This window comes from Chinchilla lanigera, unplaced genomic scaffold (assembly GCF_000276665.1).
Source record: "Chinchilla lanigera isolate Chin_1 unplaced genomic scaffold, ChiLan1.0 scaffold00096, whole genome shotgun sequence".
Classification (NCBI taxonomy): domain Eukaryota; kingdom Metazoa; phylum Chordata; class Mammalia; order Rodentia; family Chinchillidae; genus Chinchilla; species Chinchilla lanigera.
Genome location: NW_004955497.1, coordinates 5,718,263 through 5,735,403, shown reverse-complemented (window position 1 = coordinate 5,735,403; position 17,141 = coordinate 5,718,263). Strand labels below are relative to the sequence as shown.

The 17,141-nt window shown below is 40.5% G+C and overlaps 1 long non-coding RNA gene across 1 annotated transcript; it reads right to left on the bottom strand.

Annotated features, from left to right (window-relative positions):
• Nucleotides 1-16: 16 nt before the first annotated feature.
• Nucleotides 17-15,499, bottom strand: LOC106146842. The gene is made up of 3 exons (XR_001231445.1): nt 14,531-15,499; nt 11,383-11,478; nt 17-115 (listed from the first exon to the last, which is right to left on the bottom strand). It is a non-coding gene; the product is annotated as an uncharacterized LOC106146842 (long non-coding RNA).
• Nucleotides 15,500-17,141: the final 1,642 nt, after the last annotated feature.

The window sequence follows — 17,141 nt, the reverse complement described above, 5'->3', positions numbered from 1 at the left end:
AGGCTCCCTGTGCGCCGGAAGCCCTCCTTCCGGGGAACAACGAGGCCAGGAGTACCATGATGCTCTTTACGTTGTTTCTGTGAGAACAAAGGTTTCCCTGTCTTCCCCTAGTACACTGAGAGAGAGACAGACAGTCACTGTGTGCACATGAGGAAAGTATATAAAACTCCTGCACATAAGGAAAGTATATCAAATTCCCATGGCAAGGTATTTTCTGAGCTACAGTCCTCGTGTGAAAAAAAGAATAACACTGGCCCCTTAACAGGGCCAAGAACCATAACTCTAACGACTTTATAATGGTGAACTTCCACACAAAGACTTTTTAGGGTGATCTAGACGTTTAAATAATTTACCCATAGTTATGTGGCTACTTAGAAGCAAAGCGAAATACTCTTATATTTTGCTGGGGTTTTTCTGTCTTTTTGAGACAGGGTCTCGCTCTGCAGTTCAGGCTGGCCTTGAGCTCACTCTGTAGCCCAGGCTGGTCTTGAACTCAATCCTCCTGCCTCAGCCTCCCGAGTGCTGGGATTATAGGTGTGCGTCACCACACCCCCCTGTTTTGTATTTTGTTTTTAATGTCTTATTATCTACAAAGAATTTTTCAAAGCTCTGACTGCATGTGTTTGAAGATGTCTACTTATTGGTGTTATAAGGCTAATGACTCAGGCTCAACACAGGGAAAGACCCCTAATATTTTCAGGGCAAACAGTATGAGCCATGGGCTGTCTGCCTCCTGAGGGCTGTGGGGAAGTTTGAGCTGATTCATTCTGCCACTGCAGGAGCCCTGAGCACACTCCCAATGCTGGCTTGTGAGGCACAGGCTTCAGATCTGCAGCCTTGTGCTACCAAGGAGTATGTCTGCTCCTGTTGTAATTTTAATTACAAATGTGAGAGCTGTGCAGGTTTCAGATCAGAGACCATGGCAGGAGTGGTGAACAAGCCATTTTAGGCATTTCTTATTTTCTCACTACGGGTTCCTATCAGACAAATGCCTTCAGGTTATATTTCTCAGACCTTATTACAGTGAGTACTTTATGCATTAAAATAAGCTAGGGACATTTCAGCTGTTAGATTTCAACACTAAATACTGTACAAGACTCGTTGAACCTCAGCCTAGGAGAAGATGGACAATCTCTTTGGGGCCCCGAGAGGCAGCGCTGAAAATATCTCATTGGTAAGTGCTGCCAAGACTGCTTGTAAAGACCAAAGGTGTTATGATTTCCCTTGCACTACACAGCCAGTATTGTCATTTTGGCTTTCTAAAAGGAGATACCAAAACAGAGATTTTTTTGGGGGGGTGGGGGATACACTGTGTAAAAGATATATGGAGCAGGAGCAGGAATAGGTGAGAAGTTCCAGCCTCCAAGGTCTGACACCTTCAAAAGGAGAAAGGGAAGGAAGGATTGGCTAAAAAAAAAAAAAAAAAAAGCTTCATCCCTCAGGGAGTACTGAGAGAGTCTCAGGTGGGGAGTCCTCCAGGTGGGTAAGAGTCCCCCACTGGACTGAAACGGCCCAGCTCTAGGGGTGCCTTCATGTTCAGTCACTGGCCAGGGGCAGCCTAGGCAGGAAAGCACGGCCAAGGCCTGCGCACGATGGCAAACTCAAGGGGTGATAACCGGAGCCTGCCAGCCCATTACGCTCCCCACAGCAGGTTCACTTACGTAGTGCACCTCTGCAGCCGCCACCACTGTTTAGCCTTCACTTCTAGAAATAGTCTCCATTTGATTTTAGTTTACCTTGAATTTTCCTTTGCTCTCCCAAACCACCTGTACAAATTTTCTAGTCCTTGATCCTAGTTGCCATCAGAGAAATGAACATTGCTTTGGATCACAGCTCAGCTTTCTCTTCTCCAGGTTAGATAACTCCGTTGCTTCACGGCTCTCCTTTGAGGCCTCTTAAGGTCTGCACAACTGCAACCTGCACTTTTGTGTGTGCAGGCTGCTCTCTGAGAGGCAATTTACTGTTATACTGATTCAGAACATAGACTTTGGTGATAGATGTCAGGCAGCTCAAGTTCCAAATTTGCCACCTAATGCCTCTGAGACCTTGTGCAAGCATCTCAATTTTCTCATCATCACTTTCCTCATTTGTAAAATCTGAAGAACAATAGCATTGACCTGTAGGGTTAAATGAGATAATGTGTGTACGTGCAAAAAGGCCTTGGCAGAATACTGTAAGTTAATCCATGAACATCAGCATAAGGTATTATTAGCATTGTACCCACTCCTCAGCCTAATTAATAAAATGACTTTTGTTGCTGGCTTATACCTGAGTTGTGGCCCACTGGCCTTGAGATACTTTTGCTCCTGATTTGTTCACAGTAGGTATCTAGGGGTGTGACTGTTTTGGTTTTTCCTTTGTGAGTGTACCATACTATTTTTATTCTTGCTCCTTGAGCCCCTGCCTTTCTGAGCTTTTCTGCAACAGTCTGTTCTGGGAATCCATGAAAAAACATTTTAAAAAAATATTTTGGTTTGTCTTCACTTTCTTTGTGTGTGTGTGTGTGCGTGTGTGTCTGTGTGTGACAAGACAGAAGAAGCTGCCTTTGTCATTGTTGAAATAGCCCACCTTCTAAATTCATAGCAATTCCTAGGTTTTTAGGAAATTGCCATAGTTACAAAATGGTCCTTGTTCATGAAAAACAATATAATGAAAGGTAATGTGAAGCCCTCGAATCGCTTGATTATGACCCTAATTTGATGCTCTTCTACTGCCAGTAATCTGGAGGAGAATGGGAAGTTGCCAGCCCACTTCAGGAATACTAATAACTAGCACATCATTTTGAGGTTCTGTGACATTTCATTTATCGCAAAGAGATTTCATGCTCATTGTCTTATTTGCTATTCAAACCAAAGGAAGAGTAGGCTGAGCAAGATTTACTGTGCTTACTTTGGAGGAAAGTAATATACTGAAATGAATAATTTGCCCAAGTCATATGAGAGGCTATTGACAGTGCCAGAAATAATTGGATCTCCAAATTTACAACAGGAGGCTTTGCAGTTTAGTCAGACTGTTAAATATGGAAGGATAGGGCTACCCACTCAGAATAGGGACACAGTGCTCCAATCTCTCCTACCATCACGGGGACTAGGACCCCACACCTCTGTAGCAGCCTCACTCTGGTCCACAGTAGTGTGAGCCAATTCCTTTTCTTTTAATTTTAAAGAGAACAAGAAAATAGAAATGATACAGAATTTCAAAACGAGATGATAGGAAATTAACAATGGTTAATATATTCCATATTGTTATCTTCAAAGTAGTTGCTCAGATTACAAGATATAGGCATGCAAGATTGATCAAACAATGTAAGAACTGACTGTTCCTTTCAATGAAGTAATAGAAATTAGTAGTACAATTATCTTAGATATCTTTGTGTGTGTGTGTGTGCGTGTGTGTGTGTGTGTGTAGTCCCCTTTCCTTCTTTTTTCCCTTCTCCCAGCCTAGTTGTTCTTTCCTTTTGAACTGTTTCTTTCCCTTTCACAATATCTATTGTACCTTTTGGATCTTATTTACTCTTTCAGTTTCTTACACTAGGGAGACAATATGATATTTACACATATGAGTCTGATTTATTTCACTTAAGAGTATGATCTTTAGTTACATCCATCTACCTATAAAATCCTCAGGTTTATCCTTCTATAATTGAGTAGAACACCATTGTATAAAAACACCACATTTTTTTTTAATCCATTCCTTAGTTGATGGGCATTCAGGTTTTTTCCAGTATTTAGCTGTGACAAATTGTGCTGCTATAAACATGGGTACCCATATATCACTGTGGTATGATTTCAATTCTTCTGGAAAAATACCCAGAAGGGAAATAGCTGGGTTGAATGGGACCACCAATCCTAGTTTTGTGAGGAATCTCCACACTGATTTCCACAATGGTTGTACCAATCTATACTCCCAACAGTGGAGAAGGGGGTCTTTTCCCCCACAACTCTGCCAGCATGTTATTGGTTGATTTTTTGATGACAGCCATTCTTTCTGGGGTGAGATGGAATCTCAGTGTTGTTTTAATTTGCAGTTCTCAAATGACCAATGATATTGTACATTTTTTCATATATTTATTTGCCATTTGTATTTCTTCATCTGAGAAGTGTATTCATCTCAGATACCTATTTTTGGATTGGGTCTTTGAACTAGAAGGGTCTGATTTTTAAAAATTCTTTATATGTTCTAGATAGAAGTCCTTTGTCTGAGGGACAATTGCCTAAAATTTTTTCCCAATTCGTGGGTTTTCTTTTCACTCTGTTGATGATTTATTTTGATGTGCAAGAACTTTTTAATAAGATAAGATCCCAGTTGTTGATTCTTTGAAGTATTTCATGTGTAGTTTGGTTTTTGTTCATGAACGCTTTGCCTACCCCTATGTCTTCAAGATTTCTACCTACTTTCTCTTCCAGCAGATTTAGTGTTTCTGTTTTAATATTTAGATCTCTGATGCATTTTAACTTTAGTGTAGTGCATATAATAGATATAGATCTAGTTTTAGTTTTTGGCATGTGGAAAGTCAGTTTTTCCAGCACCATTTATTAAAGAGGCTGTCTTTCTCCCAGTGAAGTTCTTTGGCCCCTTTGACAAAGATAAGGTGGCTAAGTGTGTTTGTATTTGTGTCTACATCTTCTAAACTGTTCCACTGATCCTCAGGTCTATTTTTTTTTTTTTTTTTTTTTTGCCAGTACCAGGCTGTTTTTTTATCACAGTAGCTTTGTAGCACAATTTGAAGTTAGAGATTGTGATGTCTCCTGCCTTGCCTTTGTTGACCAGGATTTTCTTTGCTATTCCAGGTCTCTTCTGGTTCCAGATGAATTTTAGGAAAGTTTTCCCTAGATCTGTGAGATATGTTAATGGTATTTTGACTGGGATTGCCTTAAATCTGTTTAACAGTTTTGGGAGTACGGCCATTTTCACAATGTTGGTTCTTCCTATCCAAGAGCAAGGAATATCTTTCCATTTTCTGAAATCCTGTTAAATATCTTTTCAGAGTACTGTAATATTCAATCTGTAGATCGTTTACTTCTTTTGTTAGATTGATTCCTAAGTATTTCACTTTTTTTGACACTATTGTGAAGGGTGTTGTTTCTCTAATTTCTCTCTCAGTGAGTTTGTTGTTTGTGTTCTTGAGTGCTATTAATTTTTGAGTGTTGACTTCATATCCAGCTATGATACTGAATTTGGTTATTAAATCTATAAGCCTTTTGGTGGAGTTTTTAGGGTCTTATGTAGAATATCATCTCAGCTGTAAATAATGATAATTTCACTTCTTCCTTTCCTATTCTTATTTCTTTCATTTCTCTCTCTTGTCTTATTGCTCTGGCTAATATTTTCAGAAGTATATTGAAAAGGAGTGGTAAAAGTGGACATCCTTGTCTTGTTCCTGATTTTATATTGAAAGCTTTCAGTTTTTGTCCATTTAGTATGATGTTGGTTGTTGGTTTGTCATAGATGGCCTTTATCAGATTGAGGTAAAGACCATCTATTCCTATTTTCTCCAGGGTTTTTATCAGGAATGAGTGCTGTACTTTATCAAAAGCTTTTTCTGAATCTATTGAGATGATCATGTGATTTTTGTCTTTGGCTCTATTGATATGGTGTATAACATTTATTGATTTGCATATGTTGAACCATCCCTGCATTCCTGGGATGAATCCCACTTGGTCCTAGTGTATAATCTTCTTGATGATTTGCTGCATTCTGTTTGGTTACATTTTATTGACTTTCACATCTATGTTCATTAGAGAGATTGGCCTATAGTTCTCTTTTTCGGTTGGATCTTTCTCTGGTTTTGGTATCAGGGTAATACTTACCTCCAGGAATGAGTTAGGGAGAATTCCTTCCCTTTCAATTTCATTAAAGAGTTTGAGTAGTATTGGCAATAAATCTTCTCTAAATTTCTTGTAGAATTTAGCTGTAAATCCATCAGCACCTGGCCTTTTCTTTGTTGGTAAGTTTTTAATTATGTTTTCAATTTCATTAACTAATATTGGTTTACTTAGAATTTTTATATGTTTGTGACTCAGGGTGAGTCATATATTTCATATATTTATGTCATATATTTCATATATATATATATATATATATATATATATATATATTTCTTATGTTTCTAGGAATCTGTTCATTTCTTCTGTGTTTTCTATCCTATGAGAGTAAAGACTTTTGAAGCAGGTATTGATGATCTTTTGAATTTCCACAGGATCTTTAATTCCTTCTGCATGAATTTCAGTTTTTTTTCTTTCCTTTTTTTGATGAGGTTGGCTAGGGGTTTGTCAATTTTATTTATTCTTTCAAAGAACCAACTCACTTGACTAATTCTTTGTATTGTTTTCTTAGTCTCAATTCTGTTAATTTCTGCTCTGATTTTTATAATTTCCTCCTTTCTTTGGGCTTTGGGCTTGACTTGCTCTTTTTTTTCTAGATGCTTGAAGTGCAGCATTAGCTTATTTATTTGTGCTTGTTCCGTTTTCCTGATGTGAGAATTCACTGCTATAAATTTCCCACTAAGGACTGCTCTCAGTGTATCCCACAGGTTCTAGTAAATTGTATTTGCATATTTGTTTGATTGCAGATATTGTTTACTTTCTTCTTTAATTTTATCTGTGACTCATTGGTTGTTCAGGAGGTTGTTATTTCATTTCCATGTTATGAAATCTTGTGGTTTCTTTTGTCAATAATTTCCAATTTCATTGCACTATGGTCAGGTAATGTGCATTGGATAATTTCAATTTCTTTGCATTTACTTAAGCATGTTCTGTGGGTTAGTATAATCTCTATTTCAGGGAATATCCCATGTCAGTGGGGAAGAATGTGTATTCTAATATTCTGGATGGAACACTCTGTAAAGGTCTACTAAGTCTATTTATTCACAAGTGTGGTTCCATTTTGTTATTTCTTTTTTCATTTTTTATCTAGTTCATCTATCTCTTTGTCACGGTGGAGCATTAAGTTTTCCCATTACAGTGGTGTTATTGGCTATTTGATTTTTCATGTCTACTATTATTTGTCCTATACAGTTGAGTGCTCCTGTATTTGGTGCATCTATATTTATGATTGTTATCTCTTTCTCTTGACTTTTCCCCCTAACATATATGTAGTGACCTTCTTCATCTCTTTTGATCATTCTTGGTTTGAAACTGTCTGTGAACAGAATAGCTACCTCTGCTGTTTTCTGGGTTCCTGCCACATGGAGTATTGTTTTCCATCCTTTGACTTTCAGTCTTTGAATTTCCTTTCGAATTAAGTGTTTCTTGTATACAGCATATTGTTGACTTCTGTTTCATGAGCCATTCTGCCAGTCTGTTTCTTTTGATTGGTGAACTGTATTCGTTTATCTTCATCATGTTACTTTACTGCTGTTAGTTCCCTATTTTTCCCCTCTGTTTAATTGCTTACCTGGCTTGATGGTTTCTTTCTGTTGTTTTTGTTGGAATTTTGGTCATTTTTATTTCTTGCTAGAATATCTTTCAGTACTCTTTGTAGGGTTAGTTTGGTGGTTATGAATTTCTTCAGTTGTTCTTTGTCATGGAAATAGTTTATTTCTCCATTAATTTCAAAAGATAGTTTCTCAGGGTACATCAATCTGGGTTGGAAGTTGTTTTTTTTTCAAGACCTGAAATGCTTCACTCGAAGCTCTTTTTGATTTGAGTGTTTGTATTGATAAGTCTTTAGTGATTCTGATGTGCTTTCCTTTATAGGTGATCTGTTTCTTTTCTATAACAGTTTTTAATATTCTGTCCTTGTGCTGAATATCTGAGATCTTGATTATTATATTTCTGTGTGTAGATTTATTTTGGTTATGGCTAATTGCTGTTCTATATCCCTCACTTATGTGAATGTCAGATTCTTTTCCCATGCTTGAGAAATATTCTGCTATTATTTCTGCAAATAGTCATTTTATGTCATTTGTATTGATGCTTGCTTTTTTGTTGATACCTATCAGTCATATATTGTTTTTGTTTGCATCACCTTGTGACTACTGAATTTTTATTTCTTGTTTTTTTGTTATTTTTAAGAGATCTTTCCTTTCATGATCTGTAGCTGCAATCCTGTCTTCAAGGTCTGAGAGTCTATCTTCAGTTTCATTCAAATGGTTTTGCCAGCTTTCAGTGGAATTTTCAACTTCCTGGATTTCTCTTTGAATCTGTTTCATGCATTCTAATTATTTCCCATATTGTTTATTCAAGGTTTCCATCATTTTCCTATGCTCCTCTCTTTTTTTACGTATGTCGTTTTTAGATATACTAAGCAATTCTTTCATTATGTCATATTTTTTTTTTACCTGAGAGATTATTTCTGATCTGCTTTTCTGCAGAGCCTAATGAAGTTGTTTCTTACTTTAGTTGGTATCATTTCAGAAATTTCAGGTGTGTGACTTCTAATTTCTTCTATGTTGATGTCTCCTAGACTTGTTCTGCGTGGGCCTGAGGTCTGAATTTGCATTTTGCTCCTTCATCTTGTCATTTTCTATTTCAAAAAAAATTTTTATTTTGTTTTCTGTGACGATCCTTGTGAATTTTGGTAGTAGGTAGGTATATCACTAGTATCAACGCCTCTCTAGGAAAAGTCTGTTCTTCAGGGATATCTTCTGTGTGTAGGGGATTCTTGGTTTATGTCTGCCCCAAGATCCTACCTTCCTAATTAATTGAGAGTGGGATGTTGGTTTCTGTTTGGCTTAGTCCCCAGTCTTTTGGTGTAGGCCTGTGGTGAGGTTATTATCCCAGAGCTTCCCAATATTGTTACACAAGGGAGAACAACTGATTACAACAGATATGACATCTTAGCTACAATAATATAATTAGCAATAATGATAGCATCAACCACAATTTACAGATTGACAAACTGTGGTTACTACTGATTTTGTATTTCAGACCATAGGAGCATAGTCTATAGTTATGTAACAAAACCAGTCACAAATTAAGAATTTATATGCAATGTGCTTCCCCTTGTTAATGTGGATTTACCCTGTTTCTATTCGGTATCTTTGTCCCTAAGCACAACACTGGTTCACCCATCTCACCACCTGTTGGCTTGTATTTCAGACTTTTCCCTCCTATTAGTCTCTCCTGTCCATCATGTGCATCCTAGTCCAGGTCCTTTGTGGCTTTCAGTCCCAGTGCTCTGGTCCTGAGGTGTAGTGGGATGGGCCATGTACTTGGGTTCCTCTGGACAAACTGGTTGCTGAGTCCCAGCCACTTCCCACACTGGCTGCCTGTTCTGTGGTGTAGGAGGATGGGCATGAGTGAGTCAGTTCCTACAGCTTCCAGACAGGTGCATGGCTGAGACACTGGGTATCAGTCATCTGGCTTTCCAGGGCTCAGACCAAACTTGGTTAGAATCAAAAACCTCTCAGGCCCTGAAAGGGTCTTATGTTAATTATGAATTATTATTTTGGGAATCTGAACCTAGGCCTGCATCTTCATTATGCTACTTTGAGGCAAAATCAATCATTCTATAATCCTAGGGCTTAGAGTGTTATATGTAGTTGAATACATTTAACCTTTGTTTGGTTTTCTCATGTATAATTTACAAAACAGTTCTTTGTATATACAAACCATTTTTTCTAAAGGCTTAATGCACACTTGAACCAAACAAGTACCTTGGGAGGAATCTTAAATTGGAGCTCTACCATCTGTACTAGAGAATTTTCACCTCTTTTCTCCTTCCTCACCCCTTGCTATAACCCCTCTTTCCCTTATCATACATTTGCCTGTTAGTGTTGCTGTTATTGTTGCACCCCTTTCTCCTTAATTTAGAAGATTACCCCCTCCATTCCATTTGGCTCTTATGGGGCTCCAGTCCTAAGAACTCTTTCTTTAAGGCACAAATGCGGTCCAATTAATCAGCTTCTCTTATAGGTCATGTGGTGAGAGCATAGTTAAATTTACAAGAAATCACCAAACTATTTTCCAAAATGACCACACTATTTTACATTCCTGCAAGACAAGGCTGGCTACATGATTTGCTGTTGTTCAAAGAGTAGAAATACAAAGCTCTTCTCCTGACTTGTCATGATGTTTTAATTTTCTCTTCATGCTATTAGCATAAATTTTGTTGGTACTTCATCTTTATATCATGCAATGCTAAAGTTCCCGTTTTCAATTATTTGAGTGTATACCCAGAAATAGGGTACTCTTTACTCACTTTGAGCATTGTTCAACTCCCATACATCATGTCTACCAGAATTCTGTGCTCTTGAGCTACTGCAAACACTGTATCCTAATGGGATGTCAAAGGGCTGGGGACTTAGCTCAGCGGCACAGCGCCTGCCTGGCAAGCGCGACGTCGTGAGTTTGATTCCCAGCACCGGGAAAAAAAACCAAAAACAAACAAAAAAAATGGGATGTCAAGAGATGGGACACACTCTATTGTTTCTGTTCACATTGCTACTCCCAGTTGTTCCTGTGAAATTCAGTTGCAAAACATCAGTTCAAAGGTAAAATTAAGAATTTAAAGGTAGTAACACAGAAGCATTAAATGAAGTGTGGGGCTCTTCTGAGCATAGTGCCCATGAAGCAGTTCCAGTTGTTCCATACTCTTTCCTAACAATCAGTATTGTCAAGCTGTTTAACTTTCATCATTTATATGGATGGACACAGTACCACATTATAGTTTTAACCTGAATTTCACTGATGTTTAATGATGTTAAATGTTAGTCATTATGTTAGTCTGTTCAGGCTGCTATATCAGAATACTATAGATTGAGTAGCAGGGCTTATAAGCCACATTTATTTCTCACAGTTGTGGGGACTGGGAAGGTCTCACAATAGTAAAGTATGAACTGATTTGGTGTCTGCTGTGGATCACCTTCTAGTTTACAAATGGCTGTCTTTTGCTGTGTCTTCACTTGTAGAAGGGGTGGAAGAGCTCACTGGGTTTCCACCCTCACAGCTAATCACTTCCCCAAGAATCCATTTCCCATAGCATTAGGGATTAGGAACTGTGGGGAAAAGATACATTCAATCCATAATAGGATTTTCCTGGATATGCTGGCATGCATATATTTCTGCTCTAAATATTATATTTTAAAAAATACCATTCTTTAACATATCGCTTGGTACACTGATTGACAGTACTATCTGTTGGATTATGCATCTCTTTCTGACACTAGAAGAAAAATGAGAAATCTTGCCTGGCTAATGACTATGTCTTTGGAGGCTAGAATGGCACACATATGAGATAGCTCCTCAAAATGGTCAGCTAATGAATAAAAGAGAAATCTCACTATCTTTAAATATTTCAAGAACTTTATCTGGTGGGTATACAGATGGGAATATGGGGTGAAGTTTTCCCCTGTGCTTCTTAATATAAGCAACCATGTATGGGAACAATTGAGACTGATCATTAAAGAATTCTCTGACGTTTAGTGTTGGTCAACATTACCCTTAGCAGCCTCATGAAGCAGCAACCTCCCCATCAGTGGCAATACTAGGAGTAAGATAAGCATCTGTCAGAAGTCTCATAGAGGGGATTCTGGATCTGAAAGAAATTAGCAGAATTAACAGTGGTAGGGAAAATATGCTCTTCCCTCCCCAGATGCTGACATTCTAATACCTAGAACCTGTGAACACTTTACCATGTACAGAAAACAAGATTTTTTATGTAATTAAGTGAAAGTCCTCATAAGGGGGGGATGATCTAGGATTACCAAAGTGGGCCTTATGTAACCACATTTTTTTGCAGTTCATGACTGTGGGGTGGTGCAAAGAATGAAAGATTACTCGAAATCAATGTCCAGTTGGGACTCTAAGAAGGCCCGGAGGGACTGGCCTTAACCGAGACCCCTCAGTGTGAGAAAGTCTTATCAAGACAGCCCTGAACTCAAGTTTCTGTGGCTTTGTATTGATAGAAACAGGGGGCAAGACTAAAGGACAAAGGAAGAACATCATTGCAGGAATTCATGTAGAGGAAAGGGGAAGGACAGAAGGCCAAGCTAAGGTCAAAGTAGTCTGTTTCATGACTGACCTTAAGGCCAATCTAAGTAATAAATCAGCGTATGGGCAGGAGAGGGCCAGAACATTCATTTCTTAAGGCAAAGTTTTTTTGTTTTGTTTTTGTTTTTTGAGACAGGGTCTCACTATGCAGTTCAGGCTGGCCTTGAACTCACTTTGTAGTCCAGACTGGCCGCAAACTCACAGGAATCCTCCTGCCTTGGCTTCCTAAATGCTGGGATTACAGGTGCATGCCACCACATCCAGCAAGGCAATGTGTTTTGACCCTACGTGGACTTGTGGCCCTGTAGGCTATCTTTTAATCTGGGAAGTTTTGGGCACATGGCTCCAAAAGTCCCTTACCTGTGCATATCCATCTTGTACAAACCTCTGGCCAACATTCCTACATGTTCTTAAAATCAGTGAGCCAGAATCAGCTGAAACATTGATGGCTTTGATGATGGGAGGAAGGAGCCACAAACTAAAAAAAAAGCCAGCTTCTAAAAAGTGGAAAAGGTAAGGAGAGGATCCACTCCCACAGCTCGCAGTAGGGTACACAGTCCTGAAATATTTTGTCCTTAGCCCAGTGAGACCCAAAGCTGTGTTGGATTTCTCATGTACAGAACTGGAAGTAATAGATTTGTGTGTTTTAATCCATTAGATTTGTGGAAGCTGAATACAGATGGTCACCAACTCAGAAGAGTTTGGCGACTTTTCAACTTTGTGATGATGAGGAAATGATTTGCATTCAACAGACACTGCACTTTTGATCTTTTCCTGGGCTCATGCTATGCAGTCTGATCTTTGGAGATGCCAGAAAGCAGTAGTGAGCCACAGCTCACTTCACAAAGGGAAAAAGACATTCTGCAGTGTGCTGCACTGCTGTCCTATTCAGTGGGTGAGGGGCATTCAGTGATTTTTCCACTTGCAGTATTTTCAACTCTTTTTTTTTTGAGACAAGGTTTCACTATGTAGTTCCCACTGGCCTTGAACTCATTTTCTGGCCTTACCTGAGCTTGAACTCCCAGCAATCCTCTTGCCTTACCCTCCTAAGTGCTGGGATTACAGAAGTGTACCACTATGACTGGCTGTGTTCTCAGCTTCTAATGGGTTAGCAAGATGTAATTCCATTGTTAGTTCAGGATCATTTGTATAATAATCTTTAGGGTTATTTACCAGATCTGAAATTCCATAATGCTAATTGTTTTTTTTTTGTTGTTGTTGTTGTTTTTGTTTTTTCTCCGGTACCAGGAACCGAACTCACGACCTTGCGCTTGCCAGGCAGGTGCTTTTGCCGCTGAGCTAAATCCCCAGCCCCTCCATAATGCTAATTGTTATAAAGACTGGAGACCAAAATATCATTCCAAATTTAAGAGTTATTAAACACTGTAGTGGTTTATCAAGAAGACTGCGAAATTTCTATCTCCATGGAGCTTAAAAATGAGAATAAATGAATGTTACCTGTCTAGAATTCAGGGTAAAGCTCCATCATCTAAGATGGATGAGCTCAGTGAAATCCTACTCCTCTGTTTTCTGTATGCAACTTCATACAAAATATATAACATTACCTCTGGTAGGTTATTACAACTAAAACTGAGCTTTTGTCCACACTCAGCCTCTCATTTGACCTCTAATGTTTGAGGCAGGCCTGCACTGTTTCACTCAAGAGTCTGTTACAACTGTTAAATTCTGATTTTATCTTAAAGTTAGGAATGCTCCCTCCTACTTGAAGGAAGTGCAGCCTCTGAGTCCATAGCCACTTTTCACACAGCTAGAACCCCCTTCTGATATCTGTTCTGATTTGTCTAGTGAAGGGTCCCAGAGAGGAAGATGACAGCTGCAGCTTATGCTTAAACTCCCACTCGGCATGCTTCTGTGTCACCTGCCTCTGGCTTCAAAACAGTCAGCAAGCTTGCCTTAAACATGGACTGGAATGCCACAATCTTTTTTGGGCACATTTGTTTTGGAAAATTAAATGGAAATTCCATTAAATTCTTGGTACTTGCAAAAGCAGCTACTCAGCCAGATGTGTGGAAAGCTTTCTTGAAAGCGGTCAGCTTTTTGACTCTACATTTGCTCAGGAGTTAGATTCTCTTCCTGAGAGGCACAATAAAGTCTGTATCTGTCAGAAAGAGGTGGAGGGGAGTGTGGGATAGGGAATAAGGTCGCAGTCATTTCCCTCGCTATAACAAGCATTTCCCCATCCTTGTGCACCAGCCAGTTTACCCTTATAAAATCTAGTTTCACATTCGCAATTGTCTTAGTTACTTTTCTCATTGCTGAGACAAAATACCTGACACCCGAAGTTAAGGGAGGAATGATGTATTTAGCTGTTTGTAGAAGTTTCAGTCCATAATGGGCTGGCTCCAAGGCAGGGGTGGCACGGCAGTAGGCATCACAGAGGAGAAACAGTTTATGCTGGATAGAAGGTAGCAAAACAAGCAAGGGACACTAAAAGGGTCTTTGTGCCCCTTTTATTTTATCCAGGTTACTCAGGGTGGGTAACACTCACACTCTTAACCCCAGTGCCCTTGAGTCTAGCATTGTACTATGACTCAACTCTAATTCTCTAGATCCAGCCACCTCTGAAAAAGACCCACCTATGACTGCATGAGGCTTTGGAAGGACATCTAGACACCAACCATAACACCAAGGAGGAGGTCACTTCACCTTGGAGCTGTGGCATCCATGCACATCAGTCTGCAAGTCTTTATTGATCAGAAAACATGATTATGATATTCTCATGGCAGCCTGCAAATGACTAGTTGTACTCTCTACAATTCTTACATTATTAGGACTGAGGGGCCTTGGACATCAACAAGTCCAGCTCTACTTCATCCAGATAGATTAACTGAAGCCCGGAGACAGTCTTATCTTAGATCATTTACTGAGTTCTAGCTTTACTTTTCAATTTTCAGGGTCTGATACGGTTTATTCTTTAGCACTGTGGTCTAAGCTGGGTTCAATTCGGGCTAGGGCTAAATATTTCAGGGAAAAGTCTAGCATCTCCGTCCTTGGTCCAGCCCCTGGAGCCCAAGAGATCTGGGTCTGAACTCTGGCTTTGCCACCTGTTGGCCAAGTCACCTTGGGTGACTTATGTAACCATTAACCTACCCACCAAGTCACGGAGTAAGCTTCTAGAATCCTCTGGTAGGGTACCCAAGAAGAACAGGGTAATCTTCCTTTCATCAGTCCGTTGGTCGGGGGCAGGGAAGGGTGGGTGGTCTGTGGCTTGGAGAAGTCAGAGGAGGCGTGACACGCTTACCAGCTACGCTGGACCCTCCGCAAATCCCCCCTACCCCGGCGCCGGGCAGACGCCAGAGGGTGCGGGGTCAGGGGTCAGGGGTCAGGGGTCAGGGGTCAGGCGCTGCCCCGAGCTTCAGGCCAGGGCCAGGGGGGTAGCTTTCAAGACGTCTCTGGGCGAAAATCAAGGGCCCGCCGTGCGGAGACCGAGAAGGGGCTGGCGTAGGGCTCCGGAGGCCCCATCCTCCCCTGCACCCCCATCCTCCTCGGCGCCAGCGCTCCAGCGCCCCGTAGATCAGACGCGGTGACCCAGGACCTCGCGGCATAGACGGCGGCCCAGGAGGGCCAATCCGGGTGATGGGCCCCGGGCGCGTACGGGCGTGCGCAGCGTGAGCGCGCGCGTCGTCGTGTACGTGTGTGTGCGCGCGCGCGCTCCCCGGGGCTGAGTTGGAGCCGTGCAACGCTGTAGCTGAGCGGCTCGTCTGGGCTCGGCCGGGCAGGTTTCGCGGCTCGCGCCTGCGACTTGGAGGCTTGGAGCTGCAGACAGCCCCGCGCGCGCCGGCCTCTCGAGCGTCATACTCCAGATCTGTCAGTTCCAGAAGTGTGATTGCTTGCTCGATTTTGGTTTCCAAAATCTGGTTTTGAAATCCAGCTCTGCAGTGTGTATACCCTGGTCGACACTTTTTAGGCAATCTGGGGCAATGAAAAATCGAAGTGGGAACTTCGGTAAAAGCCTGGACTTCTATCTCCTGATTAAACCCTGTGCCTGGCTTCCTCATTGCACTGTAGGATAAAGTCTGAAAGTCTTAATATGTCTCCAGGCATGTGTGATCAGCCCCTGCGGCCCTGTCTGTGTGTCGCCGTGGGGCTCCAGTCACAGAGACCTTTTTGCATTTCCTAGGGAAGCAAGTTCTGTCTTGGGCCCACACTTTAGTACTGTTTCCATGACAACGATTGCACCTTCTCTCCGCCAACTCATTCTCCTGCTGTAGATTTCGGCTTTAATGTCTGAAGGCTTTCACTAATTTTTCAAAAATTTATTGTCTCCGGCACTTTACGTAGGGTATAATTTAAAAATATGTGTTTTGCGTTTATTTGCTCAATATCTTTATTTAGCAGACAGCAGGTTTCATAAGGGCAGGGAAAACTGCCTCTTTGCCTCTGACTGCAATTTCAAAACCTCACGGAAGCTGGGGCACAGTGGATATTTTAAAAACACATATTGAATGTAGGAGGAAGGAACTTTCCGGAGATGGCTATAGACCTTTGATTTTGGGAAAGGGCAAGTGCATAGCCTGAAGTAAACAAATTTAGACTCATGGCCTCCAAACTTTCTTGATGGTACATTGCTTCCAGGGCCTTTTTCCCCCCCCTTCGTACATATTCCAAAAACACGTGAGTGTACTTATTTACAAATATTAAAATGTAATACATGCCCATCTATACTTACGTGTTATTATAAAGAGCACATCAAATAGAAACTTTGAAAAGCTGTTTTAATACTTGTAAATAAAAGTTCTAAAATACTTTCTTGCGGTGTACTTTGAGCCCACTGGACAGTTTGTGGGAAGACAGCTGCCCTCAACTGGTAGAGACCGCTAGTGTGAAAATTGGTTTTAACCATTTGGTTTTAACCAATTGGTTAAAGCCATTTGGTTTTCACACCGTAGATTTGCGGGATTCCACAGGTCTACCATTTTGTGGTCCCTGTGGATATGAATGAAGCCTTAGCATTCACAGCCTACATTAAGATGTAAGGTGAGGCATTATTTTAAACCAGCATGTCTTTGAAAGGCAGAGATATTCACATTGGGTGGTCATAATGGGTCAGGAATCACGAAAGGGCCAAAAGTCTACAGACTGTGCATCTCTGTCATGTCATGATCCATACGCCATAAAGGAAAAACTAGTCAGTCTGTTCTGATGTGTCAAATCTTACAAATTTTCACACTTTGAAAAAAATGAATT